Source organism: Mauremys reevesii, linkage group 1 (genome assembly GCF_016161935.1).
Source record: "Mauremys reevesii isolate NIE-2019 linkage group 1, ASM1616193v1, whole genome shotgun sequence".
In the NCBI taxonomy this organism is placed as follows: Eukaryota; Metazoa; Chordata; order Testudines; family Geoemydidae; genus Mauremys; species Mauremys reevesii.
The window spans coordinates 108,979,049-108,988,346 of NC_052623.1; the positions used below are offsets into that span (position 1 = coordinate 108,979,049).

Consider the following 9,298-nt stretch of genomic DNA (forward strand, 5'->3'; position numbering starts at 1 on the left):
ATTTACAAATGTATAATTATGTACAAAAAGCTCCTGCATCAAAAAAGAAAATAATATAAAACTTTAGAGCCTACAAGTCCAAGCAGTCCTACTTCTTGTTCTAATCACTCAGACAAACAAGTTTGTTTACATTTGCAGAAGATTTGCTGCATGCTCTGGTATATTGAAGTTTCAACTGCAACAAACACAGCAGAAGCTTTTATTCTCTGAACTTTACTTATTTCAACTATGGGGATTATAATGTTTCAGCAATGTAAATGGAAAGTGGTATATTTTCTCTTGACTTGTATATTCCTTTTTTCAGAACTCTAATCTTATTGCAACACTATTGGTGATTTAACAAATCAGAGGTTTCTTTACAGCTAGAAGTAAAGAACACCTCAGGCACCAGTCTAATGACTACTAAGCAAGAAAATACTTATGTGTAATGAAGAGTTTAAATGTTTTCAGATTTCCTAAACAATATTGTTTTAATATAGCTAATGGTCTGTGCTCCGGGCGAGCAATATTACTGATTCTTTTTGGCTTTTGCTTTACATTACAAACCATTGTGTAAAAATAAAACTGATGCTGGGAGATGCTGAATACCATCAAGTCCCATTAAGTTCAACGAGTCAAGGGCATGAAAGCATCTCACAGTAAGTGTTCAGCACACCGTAGCATCAAGTCCTACTGTAAATGCAAACATCATTTGAGGCTCAGAATTTATCATCACCTGAATGCTGCATATACCACTGACTTCATTGTATATCAATTATTTGCATATCTTAAGTGCTACCATATTGAGAAGCTATGTGCAAAAATTCTCATGAGAAGTATCCGTATTTGTATAGAAACACTAGCATATGCAAGTACATAATGTGTGTGCAGGTACCTCTTAATATATGGTAGTTAATATATGCCAGGATCCAGATCTTATATATTCTTGCATAGCTTATCAATTATCTTAAGATATGCAAGTATATATTGCTCAATCGTGCATTCCTTACTCAGACAAAATAGTCAGACTTTAGTCAATGGCAGCTTGGCCTTAGTAAAACTGTGAGCTGATGGCCATATGTTTTAACTTCCACCCCTAAATGCTGTATACACTTTGTAGGGATTCTAGTCAGTGATTTGTATGTTGTTGTGTTTACATTGCCAAAGACGCACAATACCAATGTATTCTAACCTGGACACGCTTTACTGATCTCTCCCTTCCCTTTAACAGATCCCCTCCTAACTAAACCCACCAAAATAAATAAATAAAATTGTGGCACTAGCCTCATCTCATGGTTCACTCTGCTTCTGCATTCTTTACCTTCCCCCATCCTGTGACAGTCTGGTCTGTTTAGATTGTAAATTCTTCAGGAAAAGGAGCATCTTTTTGTTCTGCATTTCCTAGCACAATGGACCCTGGTCCATGATCGGGGATGCTAGGCATTACAGTAATACAAATAATAATGTATGGTTCCCATAAGATCACCGCCTACTCAATCACTGATGTTCACAAAGGTTCAGTGCCAGATTCCTTCCTCCCATAGTAAATCTCGTTGGAGGGGTCTGAGGAGGAAATCACCAATGTTTCCTTCATGGAGTTTCCCCCCTGGTGTTCCAGGGGAAGGGTGGGTGAATAAAAAGTAAAAGACAGTATTTCCAAACTGTCAGGACATTTTCTTTCTAATGTAATGTACTCCTTTGTATTGTCCCACTCTTCTAAGTCACTGCCTCCTAGTCAATCTTTTGTTATTGCTAGCTAAGTGACGTACAGTAAGCAAGATTATATTTTCTTGTGATCTAGAAAAGCTTTAGCTATTATTACATTATTTGTAAAACCATGATCCATTTAGTAAAATCAAAGCAGGTAGTAATGGGAAAGATCTGTTAAGTTATCTAGTACCTGTTTAGAGTGGCATAGTTTAGATACAGCATTTTTTCATTTGCTTTGGGATGATGTGTGAAAAACACATTAGGGGTTTTCCCAATCAGGCATTAGGATACTATCTACATCTTCATGTATCTACCAGTTCTTGTGTATTCACTCTGGTTCCAGGTCAGAAAAACACTTATGCGTATGCCCAAGTTATACATGTGTTTATGTTTCATTAAAGACATTAGCACTTAAGCATGTGCTTAATGTTAAAAATGTGTTTGCACTATTCTTAATAGGGAAATTTTTGCTCAGTTGGGATCTGTCTCCATAAATTGTACAGAGGTAGTGTGATTCTGTAGAACTTATTTTCACACGGTAGGGATGACTTCAGAGCTCAGGAGTGGGTAGATTAAAGTAGACAGCACAGCCCTCATCATTATGTATCATCTTTGTACACAAGTTGCCAAAAGCAGTCAGAAGCACGGGCCAAACAGAATAAGCTTAGGGAGAAATAAAGTATTTTTAAAGGTTTGTCCAGAGGCATTTTGGCTTTGGAATGTTTACAAGGATATTTTATTTTTTGGTTTTTATACTCATGAATTATCCTATGAGAGTAAATCAAGCTGGTTTGTAGTTAAGCTACATGCAAGTTACAGCTTTCAGAACCTAGTGTCAGTAACTCAGGATAAGGCTTGCACACTAATCACAAACTTCACTAGTCACTAGACTGAGCAGCTGGATTGATAAAGGTTGTTATATTCAGCAAGAGCAATGATTGTCTGACTTTGGACTGTGCCCTAGGCTTGGCCACTGCCTATGCAGACAGGACTTCAGTGAAGCAAGCGGTGAGAGCAGCATGTAATGCAGAAGCGAGAAAGCAGGACAGGGGACTAACTGCCCACTTGACCATTACCTTGCAGCTCAAGGGAATGGGGTGGGTCTGCAGCATGTCCAGTATAGGGCAAGTTCCAGAATTGTCCCTATGCATATCCTTCAAACCCACAGTGCTCCCAAATATAATCGCTCACTCAAAGTAGCCTCACTGCTCTTCACTCAGCCGGCTGCTCCATTGGCTGAGCTACTGAAGGAGGTAAAGGCTGGATGGGGAGCTGGAGGAACAATCCCCACTCCTAAAAAGCACTAGGGTTACCAGTCCTGGAACAGGAAGATTGAGAAGGGAATGAAGAAATATGTGAGGTGACAGGGAGTATGAGGGAGTCACACTTACAGAGTTCCCCTTTAGCTTGCATGACCATTTCTTCACCCATCACTTCTGAGCTGAGCCTGGTATTTGGGAGGATGCCAGTGAACAGGCTAATATGAGGAAGTTATTTTATACTATCTGAGTTGGACCAGGTCAATAGTACCTGTTGCAAAATAGGGTTAAGCAGATTAAAAGGGACAGTAATCAATAAAGACTCATTATATTTTTCCATTTTATTTATTACAAACAGATGTCAAAGTGTCACTTACTCTCGAGGATTGGGAGGCAGTGTCATCCTAGGAACTTTAGTCCAGTCTTTCTCCATGGTTATTAGCCATTTCCTGTACATGTGAAGGGACTACAGCACACTTTGTGGAGAGCAATTCCTTGGTTCTCTTTCCTTTTTGACTGAGCACCCCAAGCTGGGTAGACTGTAGACACCCTTTCTTCACAACCTCATTTCAGAGGCTGAAAGGAGGGTTACAGCATACATGAAGTTGCCAAACAATTGTAAAAACACAGGGGATGTAGTAAAACTTTCATTTTTAAGAGTGGAGAGAGAAAATCAGATTAGAACAAAAATAAAATAACATGTTTAGGCTTAAGATGCATCTAAGGTGGGCTTAATATAGGGACCGTGCCAAATATTTGGGACATTGTCTTATATAGGCACCTATTACCCCCCACCCCGTCCTAATTTTTCACACTTGCTATCTGGTCACCCTAGCTGGATAGGTACCAGTTACAGAAATAAAACAATACCTCTCATTTCTAGAGATTATATGCTGTCTCTTCAGCATATCCCTTTCTCCCTGAGCCTTTGTGTAAGCAAAATGTCAGAAATGTGATCTCTACTTTTAGATGTCTCTTGTCATCTTCCCTCCCTCCTGGGATCCTGCTCCTTTGTAGCCTGTGACCCTTTTTGATGTTTAAGTTGTGATACAATTTGGTATCATAATAAGCATCAAATAATGTCAAAGTTACATCCACAATTCACCAAGGTAGTGCTTGTTCAGATGTGCCCTCTAAGGAGAAGTCGAATAGTCTCTGTCCTTCGTACAATGGCTACAGTCCCACAGATAGTGACAACCTTCTTCTTGAAGGTTTTGGATGGAATATCCAACTGCGAGAGTGCCATGGTAACGAACTGACATATGATAATGGGGTGAAATCATAAATACCCTAACCTATAGAAGAAGACACCTTAACATTGGTAAGAGAAGGAAATACATATAAGGAAAAGGGGAAAAACCTCTAACTGGACATGGTAACATCAGCATAACATATTATAAAAGTGGCATCCCAACCTGGGGCAGTAGGAGAGTGAGATATAGCCTTTGGGAGGAGCCAGAATGATGGCCACTGGTGAAGATGAGGAAGGGTATGGTGATGAGGAATATAATGGCTAACATTTGAAGTTCTTCTGCAAGGGATGGTCTGAGTATGGCTATTCAGATGTACTTTCTCAATCATTTCTGTCTCCCCTTTACTGAGTTAGAGTGTGTGACTTTGCTAAATGTATTAATAAATAATTTGTTTGTAAATATAGAAGAGTTCCTACAGTGTGAGTTTGCACCTGTGCACATCGGAGTTCCCAATTATATAATAATTTTAATAATACTGGGCCTGATCTTCGGACAAGAACCTGTCATCCTTCAAAGTGATAACTGGGAATATTTATTCATGATATATAGATCAGGCTACAATTCAAATCTCAGTTTGGACTCTACAGCTACAAATGGCATAAGCCATAAAAGCTACAGCTATAGTTAGGCTTGAAAATATCTCCATATTAAAGGCACTTAAGTAAACGTGGCCTGGTTTTTCTATTGAGCACCTCTAGCTCCACTACCTTCAGTGGGTAATTCTGTAAATCAGGCAACTGTTACTTATGTGCCTGAATATGGAAATAGGAGCCTATACTAGCCACCCAGGTTTGAAAATATTAGCCTAACACCATTGGTTCTGATGTAACAACTTTCATTATATTTTTAAAAGACCTGTAAAATGTGATAGCTGCCTTTACCCCTATTTGTTTTCTTCCACACATGACTGTGGGAAAAAAAACTTGTCAGGTGTTGCCACACATAGCAGCAGTACACACTTGGAAATGTCACCTTCCCAGTACAGCTTCCGAGGGGTTCATTTGACTGTATATTTTAACATATGATCTGCAAGTCTAGATTTATATCTCTGTTGCTCATGTATATCCTGGATGGAAGAGATTCTGAATAATTCCTTAGGAAATAAGCACTGAACTTCTAAGTATTTTGAGAGTTGTCTTCTTAATATGAGGTTTATCGTTTCCAGTGTAATTCTCCTTACACACGTACCTTAAAATAAGCTATTCTTTATCTTGATTCATGGTATTTAAAGTAAATACAAATATAATACATGAGTTCTTGATGTCTCCAAATAAATTATAAGCCTTTACAGCCTTGTATTTTACAGCCTTATGTCAAGGATTGTAAATATAAAACAGAGTGAAAGCTTTCTTCAGCAGCCACCCAAGAGAGCAGCAAAATCTGTTTCCTAGAAGAGTTGGGTCTTTAACTAAAGGTCAAGTAAAATTGTTTTAGAAACCCTGGGGAAGCTTTGAAGTTGTTGCTTAACAGCAGATTGCCTTCTGGAGATGGCTCTGCATATCTTTACAGGAAGGGATGTCATTAATTGAAATGCTGCCATATATTGTTACGTAAGACAATGTCAAGGGATGTTCAGGGAAATACCAATGAGGTGAGTCTTAAGGAGGAGGATCTTGTGGGAATCCTAGAACATCCTAACACATTTTGTTTTTGACTCTTAATGAGTGTCAGGCTGCTGTAAAAGATTTAAAGGGGGACGTGATGGATTTTTGCTGGTTGACACCTCTGTTGTCAGCAAGAGAGGGCAGAAAGGGGGGCTTGGTTCCTGAAGATTAAAAAGAAAATAAAATAAGTAATCAAGAGGGGGAGAAAAGGTGACTCAGAGCAGCTCATGGAGATGGAATGGCTTCAGTGTAGCACTTTGCAGATTTAAGAAAAAAAAATCCAAATCTTATCTAGAAAATATCCCAAAGACTATTAAATCTCCCACCCATGACTGCACAAGGGAACTACTACTGCCTACAGCTGCATTAAGTCTGTTTTCCTCATGGTCATAGGGACTGGGAGTAATACAGTGAAAGTAATGAGTAGTTCTTTTGTTCTTCTCTCTTAGTTGAAAACTTGTGTAATTTATAGTTGCAGGATGGGGAGAGCTTGGCTGGCATCCAGGGCAAACTAACATTTCTAAGCTTTCATTGGGGCAGACACTAGAAGGCACCATCACATACTCATATATGCATAGTGAATAAGGAAGGTTGGTTTTTCAGGCCATGCACTGCTGGTCATAAATATTTTGGATCAAATCATATCCTATGTGGATTATTCCTGTGCAAAGCACTGGAAACATATGTTTACTATGACTGATTGTTCTCTATTCAAGTGGGGAGAAGCAAGATTTGCCCCTTCTAGAATAAGGCAGGGGGGTTGGCCCATGGAACTTGTTGCCCTCTTGTATCCACTAAAGTCTAAAGCTTCCTGTAGGAAGCAATTCAGAGATAACAGATCTTCCTGCCTCATGGGAAATCCCAGATTCCAGGGCACGGAATGCATGGTTCAGACTGCAGAGTGGGAGAGTGTATAAGATAACATTGACTGAATGCAATAGAAATCGTCTTCCTACAAACCTTGGTTTTCATCCTTCTCACCTGTGGAGCCTGATCTAGGTGGAAGACTTATGCAAGAGGCAGAGGGAGGGTGAAGAGTGCACAACGATGACAAGGAGGAACATGCCATTAAGCCAATATGCCATATTCCGTGTCTATCCCCAACTCAGGTTCCAAGAGTTCTATGTCTCTTTTCCATTAATAGTGTTGATGTAATATAGTTAGATTTCTTTAAGGCATTGACTTGGTACCACATGACATTTTGATTTAAAAAAACTAGAAAGATATAAAATTAACATGGCACACATGAAATGGAGTAAAAACGGACTAACTGATAGGTCTCAATATGTAATTGTAAATGGGGAATCATCAAACAGGTGTGTTTCTAATGGGGTCTTGGTTCTTGGGTTCATGCTATCTAACATTTGTACTAATGATGTGGAAGAAAACAAAATTTGCAAATGACACAAACTAGGAGGAATAGTAAATAACAAAGAGGACAAGTCACTGAAACACAGTGATCTGGATTGCTTTGTAAGCTGAGCACAAGTAAACATGCACTTTAACATAGCTAAATTTAAATGTATACATCTAGGAATATAGGATGTAGACCATATGTACAGGATGCAGGGTTATATTGGGAATCAGTGACTGAAAAAGTTTGGGTGTCAAAGTGGATAATCAGCCGACCACAAGCTCCCAGAGTGATGCTGTGGCCAAAAGGGTTAATGCAATCCTGGATGCCTAAAGAAGGAAATCTCAAGTAGGTTATTTTACCTCTGTATTTGGAACTGGTGTGATCACTGCTGGAATATTGTGTCCAGTTCTGGTGCTGCAATTCAAGAAGGAGATTGATAAATTGGAAAGGGTTCAGAGAAGACCCATGAGAATGACATATAGTGATAAGCTAAATAGACTGGTATCCTTGAATCTAACAAATATAGGATTAAAGGGTGACTTGCTTACAGTTTAAGTACCAACATAGGGTACAAATATTTAATAATGAGGTCTTCAAACTTAGCAGAGAAAGGAATAATATGATCCAATGACTGTAAGCTGAAGAGGACAAATTCAGACTGGAAATAAAGTATAAATTTTCAACATTGAGAGTAATTAACCATTGGATCAACCAATTGGGTGTCATGGTGGATTCTCCATCACTGACTATATTAAATTGAGATTGGATGTTTGTTTTTTTTCCTAAAAGATCTGCTCTAGGAATTATTTTGGGAAAGTTCTAACCTCCTGCATAACACAGGCCAGACTAAAGGATCACAGTGGTCCCTTCTTGCCTTGGAATCTAAACATTAATAAGGATCACAAATTATAATTCTTTTGCAAGTTGTTCTCAGAAAAAACTTTAAATTACATAAAATAAATGCAGAGATTTATCTGTTGTTGAAATGTATTTAATTTATTCATCTATGAGTGAAAGCAGAAGAAATGATGTTGGCTTAGAACAGATATAGTGCAGGCATGAACAATGCAAGCTCTCCCATGCCCGACCATGTATGCTAGTCCTAGCACATACATGATCCCTGCTTTTTGAAGTCCTGAACCTCTCTTGAGCAGAAGTTACCAATAATGGACATTTCAGTGGTGATTACCTGGTGTGTATGAACTGGAGCTTTGAGGACTCTACCAGAATCATTTTCCAGTCTGAACTATTTGAATTCACGTCTTAAGAAGTGACAAACTCGAGCATTAACCTGAAGCTACCTACACCACCCCCTTTGCATAGACCAGTGAAATGGCTAAATATTTATCTTCTGAAAAATCTATGTTTTTTTCTCCACATGCAGTACATGGTTGTATTACTGTAAAGTGTACTCCATCCTTACCCACTTAGCAACAATGGAGTCCAGTCATCTTCTGAAGTGATGACCAGAGTTATTTTTTTCCAATTTCCCAAGACAATATGAGAACATTATTGTAGATTAGCATGAATTATCCTGGCTAATGGAATCAGTGCCTTTTGACTAACGTGACCTATTTTGAAATGGCAGGTAGGTCACTTAATTCCTTCCACCATCTGTGATCATAACTCAAGTCAATGTTGCATACTGTAGGTGTAGATTACCTTGTGCATGGTGTAATCATTTACACATACACAAAATGGATGAAATGTCATTACTCGTGGGTCAGATCATGGCCTGCCATGCTTGCCTGCGCAGGGAAAAAATGGTATGCCCCTTACTGTCCTGCACCACAGGTAGAGGCAGGGCTGGTGCAGCCACTAGGCAAACTAGGCAGCCGCCTATGGCACCAAGATTTGAGGGTGCCAAAAAGCGGTGCCCAAAATGTCTGGGATGCTCACCCGGCGCCGGCTAAACGTGTAACCCTCTTGCCGCCACTATGCAAGGTGGTGCTGCGGCTTTGATCAGCTCCGGCCAGCCAGGAAGTGATGTCATTCCTTTTCCAGCCACTGAGGGTGCTGTGCTGCTCCCTGCTGCTCTGGCTCTGCCCCAGGGCCCCAGCCCCTGCTCAGCCCCGCCCGCTCCCCACTCCCCCGAGCTCTGCAGCAGGGCCAGGCCTGTGCTCACCGGCAGGGGGG

The 9,298-nt window shown here is 39.8% G+C and overlaps 1 protein-coding gene across 1 annotated transcript in view; it reads right to left on the minus strand.

Moving 5' to 3' along the window:
- FAM155A (family with sequence similarity 155 member A) overlaps nt 1–9,298 on the minus strand; it is a 772,046-nt gene that overhangs the window by 277,665 nt on the left and 485,083 nt on the right. The window lies entirely within an intron of this gene.